The following is a 12,566-nucleotide window of genomic DNA, read 5'->3' as shown; positions in this document are numbered from 1 at the left end:
CACAATGTTGTGCCAACCTCTTAACATATTCTAAGCTCAATCTAATTCTTCCCTGCTATGTAGCCCTCTATTTTTCTGTCATCCATGTGCCTTTCTTACTTACTGCCCATTATGCTGTTAGTGTTTAGGGCTGCAGTGAAGGTCCTCCATCTCTCTCGCTGTCCTTGGCCATCTTCTCTATTGTGCTGCAGTTGTGGTTCTGGGTCCTTGTTTCTGCTCCTACAGTATGGCGCCAAGCTGTATTCGGTCTTCTGTGCTTCTCGCCCTTCAGGGGTCCAATGAAGTGCTGTCTTGGGGGTTCAGCTCAGGGCTAACCACCCTGACTGGTAAAAAAAAATGTTATGGAAACAGCAATGAAGAATGTGCCTATCTGAGTGTTTTTAAATACCTCTCATGTGTCTGGCTCTACCACCACCCCTAGCAGGATGTTCCATGCACTCACCACTCTCTATGTAAAGAACTTACCTCTGACATCCCCTCTATACTTTTTTTCTAATCACCTTAAAATTTTGTCCCTTTATATTAACCATTTCTGCCCTGAGAAAAAGTATCCGGTTACCCACTCTGTCTATGCCCCTCTCATCTGGTGCACCTCTCATCCTCCTTTGCTCCAAAGAGAAAAGCCCAAACTTTTGCTCAGCCTGTCTTCATAAGACACGTTCTCTAATCCAGGCACTATCCTGGTAAATTTCCCCTGCACCCTCTCTAAAGCTTTTATACCTTTCGCATAACAAGGTGACTAGAACTGAACACAATTCCCTAAGTGTGGTCTAACCAGGGTTTATAGATCTGTAACATTTCCCTACGGCCCTTGAACTCAATTCCCTAATGAATGAAGGCCAGCACACTATATGTCTTCTTAACTACACTATTAATTTGCACAGACATTGGTCTTTTAAGATTAAGAGGCACTCTAAGTTCTTTACAGTTACTGATAGTTAAGTTTCAGAGAAAGTTAAAGTGCCTTGGTTCCGACAAAACAAGCCAATGTCGAACTCCACAGAAAGGCAGAACAATAGTAATGGGCATTCAGCACGGCACGGCTATAAGGAACGGTTGAAAAAGTTACAACTTCATGCCTAATGAGGCAAGTGGTATGCCAAAGTATGAGGGGTATAGATATGGTGAATTTTTATATATTGTAATTATTTAGAGATACAGTGAGGAACAGGTCCTTCTGGCCAACGAGCTGCACTGCCCAGCAACACACCCATTTATCCTTAGCCTAACCAGAGGAAGTTTACAATGACCATTTAACCGACTAACATGTATGTATTTGGACTGTGGGAGGAAGCAGGAGTACCTGGAGGAAGCCCTCACGTTCACAAAGGGCACGTACGAACTCCTTACAATTGATATCTGATGCCGCGAGCTGCAATGGTGTTGTGCCAACTGCTACACTACCGTGGTGCCTGAATTCACGATGGCTTTTTCCTCTTACACTGAGCGAGACTAGAACTAGAGGTCGTAGGTTTAGAATGAAAGGTAAAATGTTTGAGGGAAACCTGAAGGGGAACCTCTTCACTCAGAATGCGGTGTGAGTGCGGAATGAGCTGTCAGTGGAAATGGTGGATGCAGGTACAGTTGTATCATTTGAGACAAGTTTGGAAAGGTACACAGGTGGGAGGGGTTTGGGGTCTACGGTCTAGGTGCAGATAGGTAGGACTAGGCAAAAGACCGGGCCTGCACAAACTTTATGGGCTGAAGGGCCTATTTCTGTGCTGTAGTTTTCTATGTCTCTATGACACTACATAATCAGCAGCCAACTAAAAGCAAAGTTACAGGGTCTTTAATAAGCAAGGGATGCTTGAAGCTCAATGGTTGAACTAGGGGTAGAGCCGTGAGACTGGTAGCTGAAGGGAAGTGGTCTTGAACACAAGTAATACAAGGCTGTACACCATTATGGAGTCAAATACAACATTAGCATAAAGTTTGACATAATAAAAAGATTAATAAACAATTTCCTTATGAATAACATTACCCCCCCAACATCTTGATCTGCTCATCACCTCCCTGTGGTTCCCCATCTCCTTCCCTGTATTTCACAACCCATTGCTATCTCCTACCAGATTCCTTTTTCTTCAGCTCTTTGCCACTTCCATTTATCCCCTCTCAGCTCCTCACACCATTCCCACCACCTGACCCCTCCCCCACATCTGTCTACCTAACTTTGCCCTCTCATCTGGATTTACACCCACCAGCTTGTTCAAGGTTCAAAGCTTGAAGTAAGTTTATTATCAAAGTACATATACGTCACCAAATGCAACCCTAAGGTACATTTTCTTGTGGCTATACTGAATAAATCTAATAACCATAGTGGAATCAATGAAAGGGCCACTGCAGCAGGGCAGACAATCTGCGCAAAATACAACAAACTGTGCAAATACAAATAGAAAGAAAGAAAAAAAAATATAAATAAAAATAATAAAAAATAATGAACAATAAATACTGAGAATATGAAATGAAGAGTCTTTGAAAGTGAGTCCGTAGGTTGTGGGAACAGCTCAGTGATGGGGTAAATGAAGTTGAGTGAAGTTATCCCTTCTGGTTCAAAGCCTGATGGCTGAGGAATAGTAACTGTTCCTGAACCTGGTGGTGTGGATCCTGAGGCCCCTGTACTTCCTTTCTGATGGCAGCTGCGAGAAGAGGGCATGACCTGGGTGGGGAGGGTCCCTGATGATAGATGCTGTTTTCCTGCGTCAATGCTCCATGCAGATGTGCTCAATGACGGGGAGGGCTTTACATGTGCTGAACTGGACCGTATCCACTACCGTTCGGAGGATTTTCCATTCAAAGGCATCGGTGTTTCCATACCAGGCTGTGAGGCAGCCTGTCAATATACTCTCCATCTAACTTCTATAGAAGTTTGTCAAAGTTTTAGATGTCATGCTGATTCTTCGCAAACTTTAAAGAAGTAGAGGCACTGCTATGCGTTCTTCGTAAATTCCACTCACCCTTGTGCGCCTCCTTCTTCCCTCATTCTGGGATGCTGGAAGCCATTCTGGCTTCTGCCCTCTTCCTTTCCTGTACCAATAAGATTCAAAGATTCAAAAAAATTTATTGTCATTCTAACCGTACATCAGCTCTGCAGGGCAGAATGAGACAGTGTTTCTCAGGGTCTCAGCGGGAAGCATCAACTGTCCATTTTCCTCCCCTGATTTTATTTTATTTTAATTTATTTTAGAGATAGAGCACAGAACAAACCCTTCCGGCCCTCTGAGCCGCACCACCCAACAACCTACTGATTTTAACCCCAGCCTAATCACAGAACAATTTACTGTGACCTATTAACCTACAAACCAGTGTGTCTTTGGACTGTGTGAGGAAACCGGAGCACTTGGAGGAAACTCACACACACACAGGCGGAAGAACATACAAACTTCCTTAGAGAAGATGCTGGAACTGAACTCTGAACTCTGATGGCCTGAACTGTAACAGTTCACGCTAACCGCTATACCACCGTGGTGCCTGACCTACTGTGTTCTTCCAGCATTTTGTGTGTTGCTCTAAATATTTCCTTTAATGCAACACCTCAACGTTCTTGCATCTAGACTAAATTCTGTTATTGTCAAATGAAAATTAAACCATCCAGATCAGGATGTTTGCTTTATCAGTCTGAAATGGCGCTCCACTCCTAATTATAAATACAAGCATAAGGATTGGATCCTGTTGGTTTACTGAAAGAGATGGTGACATTTATTAGAACACTATCATTTCACCTCTGGGACTTGGTTTTTAGTCCAAATCAAACAGATGGGATCAAAGACTCCTCTTTCTAGTTGCAGTTAAGGGTCCTAAGTGAAAAATGAGTTTGGACAGTGCCTTTCCAGTTCCCAGTAGCGGCAAGACCACAACACAATCTGCTCGTAAATTAGCACTATTTGGCCAATCTAACCTGGAGAGGCCATGAGGACAGATGGTGTGGGAAATGGAAATGTCACACATGTGTAGTCAGAGATGTTTTCTTAGGTTGGGGGGTTAAGGCGTACTGCGGAGCTGCACTGAGGAAGCCCTCCATTAAATCTAACCTGTGGGCAAAAGCTGATTAAAACTTGTCTGCTGCTTTCTTTTGTAACAATGGAAAAAAAATAAATAATTGATTTCCCAGCACTACATTCTCTCATCTTGATAAGCATAATAAAATTCACTTCAAATCCAATTAAAGAATGGTATTCATAAAGGAAATTGTTTGTTAATCTTTTTATTACCTCAAACCTTTTGCTAATGCTGTATTTGACTTCATAATTAAACTTCCTGCTGGGAATTTTACTGAAGTTGTCATAGTTTGTACATCATTTCACTTTTTATGGTTACCTGCTCAGCTGGTGACAGTTTGCCGGTGGAAGAAGGAGATATTGGAAAATAGGCAATCAACAGGGAGAAAATGTGGTTAATTAAGGCATTGAAATAATGGATCTATAAGCTAACAAAGGTGATATAGCACATCAACAATGTCATACAACACTACAGCACAGAAACAAGCCCTCAGTCAGCTTCCTCAGCCTTTGTAGCACCCAGGACATCTTCAAAGACATTCAGGACCCCCATCACCCAGGACATGCCCTCTTCTCCTTGCCACTGGCAGGGAGGAGGTACAGGAGCCTGAAGACACACACTGCATAAGACCATAAGACAAAGGAGCAGAAGTCGGCCATTTGGCCTATCGAGTTTGCTCCGCCATTTTATCATGAGCTGATCCATTCTCCCATTTAGTCCCACACTCCCGCCTTCTCACCATAACCTTTGATGCCCTGGCTACTCAGATACCTATCAATCTCTGCCTTAAATACACCCAATGACTTGGCCTCCACTGCTGCCTGTGGCAACAAATTCCATAGATTCACCACCCTCTGGCTAAATTTCATTTTGAAACATAATCTGTTACTCAGTTAAATAGTGGTTTGTATTCATCTACTTAGGGCAGCCACTTAATACAGCCAGAATGTATTTGTCTCCATGTGTCCCAATTAACCAGAATCCACTGCATGTCAGGACCAGCATCCTGGTGAATCACAAAGCTGGGTTACAGACACGGTTTAAACCACAAAGTGTTGAGGGGAGGGTTTACAGAGAGCAAAACCACTACAGTACAATACGGGCCTTTCAGCCCACAATGTTGTGCTGATCTTTTAACCTACTCTAAGATCAATCTAAAATGCCCTCCTGCACAGCGCTCAATTTCTCTATGTTCCATGTGCCTATCTAAGAGTTTCATAAATGTCGCTAAAGTATCTGCCTCCACCAGCATTCCTGGCAGAGTATTCCATGCACCTCCTATAAAAACCTATCTCTGAAGGCATCTCAGTATATGGTGACATACATGTACTTTGATAATAAATTTACCTTGAACTTTGAACCTTGACATCCCTCTTATACTTTCCATGAATCACCTTTAAATTATGCCCCCTCGTATTAGCCATTTCCGCCCTGGGGAAAAGGTCTCTAGCTGTCCACTCAATCTATGCTTCTTATCATCTTGTACACCTCTGCTAAATCATCTCCCATCCCCCTTCTCTCCAAAGAGAAAAAAAACCTGAGTGATGGGAAATTTAACAAGTCAAAAATAAATGAAGGAGCAGTGGCTCAAGATAATGAAAGGGTGAATAAAAATCAAGGCTCGATAAAAACAAAGAATAGAAAATAACAGAAAAAAATGTCCACAAGAAATCGAGTATGAAGGCAGTAAAAAACCATGGAAAGTCAAAGTTCTTTATCTGAATATATATAGGATTTTTAATGAGATGAGCGAGTTGGTGGATGAAATAGAAATAAATGAATTTGATTTAATAGCTCTGGTTACAGAGATATGGTTACAGGGAACTCAATATTTCAGTTAATTTGATATTCTAGAGGAACAGAAAAAAAGGAAAAGAGGTGTGGTATCGATTTATGTAGTTACTTAGAGCCCTTCCTGTCCATCGAGCTGCTCTGCCCATCAACCCATCTATTTAACACTATCCTAAACACCGGACAATTTATAATGACCATTTAACCTACTAATTTGTACACTTTTGGATTGTGGAAGGAAACCAGAGCTCTCGGAAGAAACTCACAATGTAGGTAGATGACCAAAACTGCACACAATACTCCAAATGTCTTGTAGAACTTCAACATATCATCTCATCACCTGTACTCAATACTTTGATGTACGAAGGTCAATGTGCCAAAAGCTTTCTTTACAACCCTATTTACCTGTGCCACCTCTTTCAATAAATTATGAACATGTAGTTCTATCACACTCTTACAGTAACTTACTTAATATACTATTAAGGTTCACAATGTAAATCCTATCCTGGTGCATCAACTTGCACTTGCTTGCATTAAATTCCATCTACCATTTTTAAGCCCATTTTTTCAGTCCGGATATCGCTGCAAGCTCTGACAAGCTCGCAGTCCATTACACCCCCAATCTTAGTGTCATCCACATATTTGCTGTTCCAGTTAACCACATTATCATCCAGATCGTTGAAATAGATGACAAAAGCAAGAACCCAGCACCGATCCCTGCGGCGCACCACTAGTCACAAGCCTCCAGTCGGAGAGGCAACCGCTTCTCCCACAAAGAGCATATCTAATCCAATTTTCTACCCCAACTTGAATGGCAAGCAAATGAACCTTCTTGGCCAACCTCCCATACATGTCTTGCCTTCATCAGCTTTCCTGGAAAATTCCTCAAACAATTCTAGAAGATTGGTTAGACAAAATTTACCACGTACAAATCCATGATGGAAAGTGTGTGGTTATGCACTTTGGCAGAAGAAATAAACGGGCAGACTATTATTTAAATGGGGAGAGAATTCAAAGTTCTGAGATGCAATGGGACTTGGGAGTCCTCGTGCAGGATACCCTTGAAGTTAACCTCCAGATTGAGTCGGTGGTGAAGAAAGCGAGTGGTATGTTGGCATTCATTTCTAGAGGAATAGAGTATAGGAGTGGGGATGTGATGTTGAGGGTCTATAAGGTGCTGGTAAGACCTCACTTGGAGAACTATGGGCAGTTTTGGGCATCTTACTTAAGAAAGGGTGTGCTGTTGTTGGAAAGGGTACACAGAAGATTCACTAGAATGATTCCAAGAATGAGAGGATTAACATATGAGGAACGTTCATTCGCTCTTGGACTGTATTCCTTGGAGTTTAGAAGAATGAGGGGGGACCTCATAGAAACATTTCGAATGTTGAAAGGCATGGACAGAGTGGATGTGGCAAAGTTGTTTCCCATGATAGGGGAGTCTAGTATGACAGGGCATGACTTAAGGATTGAAGAGAGCCCATTCAGAACAGAGATGGGACAACATTTTTTTAACCAGAGGATGGTGAATCTTTGGAATTTGTTGCCACGGGCAGCAGCAGTGGAGGCCAAGTCATTGGGTGTATTTAAAGCAGAGGTTGATAGGTATCTGAGTAGCCAGGGCATCAAAGGTAATGGTGAGTGGGACTAAATGGGAGAATGGATCAGCTCATGATAAAATGGTGCAGCAGACTCGATGGGCCGAATGGCAGACTTCTTCTCCTTTGTCTTATGGTCTTGTGGTTTTATGAAATACAGAACAAATTAGAACACTATCAGTACTACTACAGTACCATAAAACTGTGTATTGGTTCCTAATAGCTGTTGTCAGAGGAATTTATACAGTGCATGTTGCCACATTTTTTGATTGACTGTAAATGATCAAAATCAGCGCACACACCTCGTGTAAATAATATTCTACCTTCATGCAATGCAACTGATGATTGCATCCTCCAGATCTTCATTTTTATTGTAACATTCAAAACAACTGGCGATACTTACAAATTATTTGTAGTTTCTAACTTGTTGAAGTAGTGAAATTGTTTTATTTTCAGTCCTGGCTGTTTCTGGGGTTTCCAAGCCTGAATGCTTGAAACTACAATTACAAATCAAAAACAGTTATTTTTCCCAAGCAGTGAGGCTGATCAACATTTCCATCCACTAACACACCCCCAATAACCACCTTGTCATTCCTTATCAGTCACTTTATGTACGGATAGTCCTGTCCCTAGGAGTATCTGTACATAAGGTGACTCACAGGAAAGTTATGTATGTATATGAGCTTTCTTATAAATTTATATGTAATTATTGTGTTTTTTTATTAGTATGTTCTTTTTCTTTATTGTTTTTTTGAGCTGCATCTGATCCAGAGTAATGATTACTTAGTTCTCTTTTACACTTGTGTACTGGAAATGACATTAAACAATCTTCTATTTTGATTTTTGAAACTTGAATCTTAATCACGTTCTCTTTCTTCTTAAGTTGAAGTTGCTTTGTTGAGTTCAGAATTCCAAAGTAGCATATATGTCTCTAATAATTCCTAGTTTTTAAATTCAGAAGCGAATTTACAACTTTAAATTCCATATTAATTCAGAAACAAGATTTGACCAATTTTATTTTTTTAAAAATCTGCTATTTCCTTCAGAATTTATGTACCCAATTAAAACAATGAATCTCAGTATCTTGGACTGGTAGATAAGGCTGCAGTTATATCACCTTAGCTATGTACTTTGCAATAGTTTTTCATTCTGGAGAGTTAATTAAATATCCAAGTTCAATACAATTAATTTACAACCTACCATTAATAAAATAAAGAGTACAATATCCATGTGTTTATGTAGCTAATTGAATTTGCTAATAAATTAATTTAACAATAAGCAATCCAATTAGAAAACCCAGAACACCCATATTAAATACAACTCAATTTACATTTAATACAACATAGTGAGAAATTTTGTTATACGTATTCAAATCACAATTATTTGAATATACTACATAAATTAAAATCTATCTGAAATGAATGAGAAATTTTGGACTGCTCTTTGCCTGTAATATTTTATATTAACAACTTCAGATATTCTGCAGTACCAGTAGTGAGGACCAAGAAGTTACGGACGAGGGAGGCACAGGAGTGCTTACAGAACTGCTTTGAATCAGTGGACAGGGCTGTATTCAGAGATTCATCTTTGAGTCTGAATGAGTATGCCTCTGCTGTCACCAACTTCATGAAAACCTGTGTGGATGATTGTCTGTCTACGAAAACCTGCTGTAATACCAAATCAAAAGCCATGGATGAACCAGGAGGTTTGTAGTCTGCTGAGGGCTAGATCTGTGGCATTTAAGTCTAGCAACCCAGGTCTGTACAAGAAAACTGGGTATGACTTGCAGAGAGCTATTTCAAGAACTAAGAAACAATTCAGAGTGAGATTGGATGCATGTCTATATTTGCAGAGTTTGCAGGCCATTACTTCTTACAAAGCAAATCCCAGCATTATGAATGGCTGTGGTGCTTCACTCCCAGACAAGCTCAATGCCTTTTATGCATGCTTTGAAAGGGAGAATAAAACTACAGCTATGAGGGTCCTTGCAGCAACTGGTTATCCTGCGATCTCCTTCTTGGGGGCTGACATCAGGCTGTCTGTCAGGAGGGTGAACCCTCTCTAGGTGGTAGGATCCAATGGAGCACCAGGTAAGGCTCTCAATACCTGTGACTACCAACTGGCAGGGGTGTTCCACGACATTTTCTGTCTCTCACTGCCACAGTCGGAAGTTCCCACCTGCTTCAAAAGGGCACCAATTATACCAGTGGCCAAGAAAAGCAGTGTGAGCTGCCTTAATGACTATCGTCCAGTAGCACTCACATCTATGGTGATGAATCGCTTCGAGAGGTTGGCCATGGCTAGAATCAACTTATGCCTCAGCGAGGACCTGGATCCTCTGCAATTTGCGAACACGATCTCATTGGCTCTCCACGTGGCCTTGGATCACCTGGAAAATACAAATACCTTTGTCAGGATGCTGTTTATTGACTATAGCTCTGTGTTTAATACCATCATTTCTACAATCCTGATCAAAAAGCTACAGGACCTGAGCCTCTGCTACCACAGTGTGTGCAGATTGGTAATAACATCTTCATCTTGCTGACGTTCTGCACTGGCACACCTCAGGGATGTGTGCTTAGCCCACTGCTCTACTCTCTCTACATCCATGAGTGTGTGGCTAGGCACAGCTCAAATGGCAACTACAAATTTGCGGATGATACAACCATTGTTGGCAGAAACTTAGTTGGTGATAAGAGGGCTTACAGGAGAGAGATATACCAGCTAGTTGAGTGGTGTCACAGCAACAATCTTGCACTCAATGTCAGTAAGACCAAAGAGCTGATTGTGGACTTCAGAAACAGTAAGACGAGGAAACACACACCAATCCTCCAGAGGGATCAGAATGGAGAGAACGAGCAATTTCATGTTCCTGGGTATTAATATCTCTGAGGATCTAACCTGGTCCCAACGTACTGATGCAGCTATTTGGAAAGTAAGGAAGTGACTATATTTCATTCAGAGTTTGAGGAGATTTGGTATGTCACCTAAAACACTTGAAAATTTCTACAGATGTACCTTGGGGAGCTTTCTGACTGGCTACACCACCATCTGGTATAGGTTAGAGATGTACAAGATTATCAAAGTTTTCAAGTTCAAAATATGTATACTTTATACACCCTTGAGTTTTATCTCCTAACAGGCAGCCACTGCCCAGAAGGCAATGGCAAACCATTTCTGTAGAAATATTTGCCAAGAACAATCATGGTCGTGGAAAGGCTCTGATCGCCTACATCATATGACATGGCGCATAATGATAATGACTAGTTTCCTGGACCACATTACCAGTGTCTAGCAACTAAATCTCACCCTTGCATGGTGTGCTAAATTGGTATTTCATGGAACACTAATGGTCATTTTGTTTCTTCATTTAAGATTGTGATATTGGCCAAAAAGACGATCAAAAAAGCATTGTGGTGTCTATATCTAAGAAAATGCATGTAAACAGGAACTGAGCAACGCTTAAGGAGGATCAATTGAAAACAACATTTGAAAAGTTGTTTTCTACTCTGTTAATCCCGGGTGGGTTGTTGAACGAGGAAAGGGGTTAGATGTCAGGGGTAAGTTTTTTATGCAGAGAGTGGTGAGCGCATGGAATGGGCTGCCGGCAACAGTTGTGGAGGTGGATGTGATAGTGTCTTTTAAGAGACTCCTGGATAATTACATGGAGCTCAGAAAAATAGAGGGCTATGGGTAACCCGAGCTAATTTCTAAGTTCAGGACATGTTCGGCACAGCTTTATGGGCCAAAGGACCTGAATTGTGCTGTGGGTTTTCTATATTTCTATGAAAGGTTGGATAGATTATCCTTAGATTTATCAGAGTGCAGAAGACTGAGTGGTGACTCAAGACATGCAAGATCCTGTGAGGTCCTGGCAGGGAGGCCATTTTGTCTTCTTGGAGATTCTTTTTATAATTGAGGTTGAGGTGACTTTCTGCCTCTAGCCCGTAAATTGTGAAGATTTTAGTTATGTATAAAATGGAGGTAGTTAGATTTTTAATAAGCAAAGGGATGAGGAGATATGGAGTTGAGTTTGCAATCAGTCATGATCTTATTAAAAGGGGCAGCAGGTTTGAGGGGTAAACTGCCCTTGTCCTACACCTATCACATTGTTAATCATATCGCTAGAATTCTAAGGCCTCTGTTGGTCAGGGTCAACCATGGATGTTGCATCCTTGCTATCTAGATATGCAAGCCAGGGCAGTATGTCGTGGAGAGCAAGATGTTGCCCATGTGGTAGGCTCCCCCTCTCCACACATTTAACGAGCCAAAAGGAACAGCAGAGACTGACAGAGTTTGGCACCAGCCGTTATGCAGGAGTTGCCAGTCAGCATTGAACTCAAAGTAGGACTGCCTTAGGGACTCCAGCTCTGGATATTTCCCTCGCGGTTTACTCCAGAAGCCTTCCCCACGAGAGGGTATAGTCACAAGGCAATGGAAGTTTGAGATCCGAGCTTTCCTTCTCCTAAGTATGCTTTCAGCCATGTCTGATGAGCCCCATCTGCTCAAAATGGCTGATTTTAAAGCACCAGCAACCTGCCTTTGCCCCTTCTCCTGCCAGTAGAAATGCTTCCGCCGGGCTAAGTAGCTAAGCCACATGTGATGGCCAGGAGCTGGACTTGGTTGTCAGATGTTGCTTGAGGAGCATGTCATTGGGAGCGAGAGCTTGTCCCCACTACCATCCTCAGCTATAACAACCTTGAGGAAACATTGCTAGAATAGGAATAAACTATTTGGTTAGATCATGGATGATTGGTAAGAGGCTTTCTTTACTCTTAACTCCAAACATTGGGAAGATTATCATTTGGTGAATTTTAAATGTCTATACAAATTTAAGGTTCCAGTAAAGCTAACTTACACTCCAACATAACTTTCCCTCATTTAAAATAAAACAAATGGAATTGCAATCAAAGTACAACTAAAGAGTTGCATTTAGTTAATATATTTCATAATCATATGATAACACTAAAACATATACACTCATGTATTTCACAAGATATTTGGTACCTCCTGTACCTAAGAAAAGTGGCCAGTGAGCGTATGTTTGTGGCCTTCTGCTGCTGTAGCCAATTCCAGGTTCAATGTGTTGTACATTCAGAGATGCTCTTCTGCACACTACTGTTGTAACGTGTGGTTACTTGAGTTACTGTTACCTTCCAGCTTGAACTACTCTGGCCACTC

Source organism: Mobula birostris, chromosome 3 (genome assembly GCF_030028105.1).
Source record: "Mobula birostris isolate sMobBir1 chromosome 3, sMobBir1.hap1, whole genome shotgun sequence".
Lineage (NCBI taxonomy): Eukaryota > Metazoa > Chordata > Chondrichthyes > Myliobatiformes > Myliobatidae > Mobula > Mobula birostris.
This window is presented reverse-complemented; position numbering follows the sequence as displayed.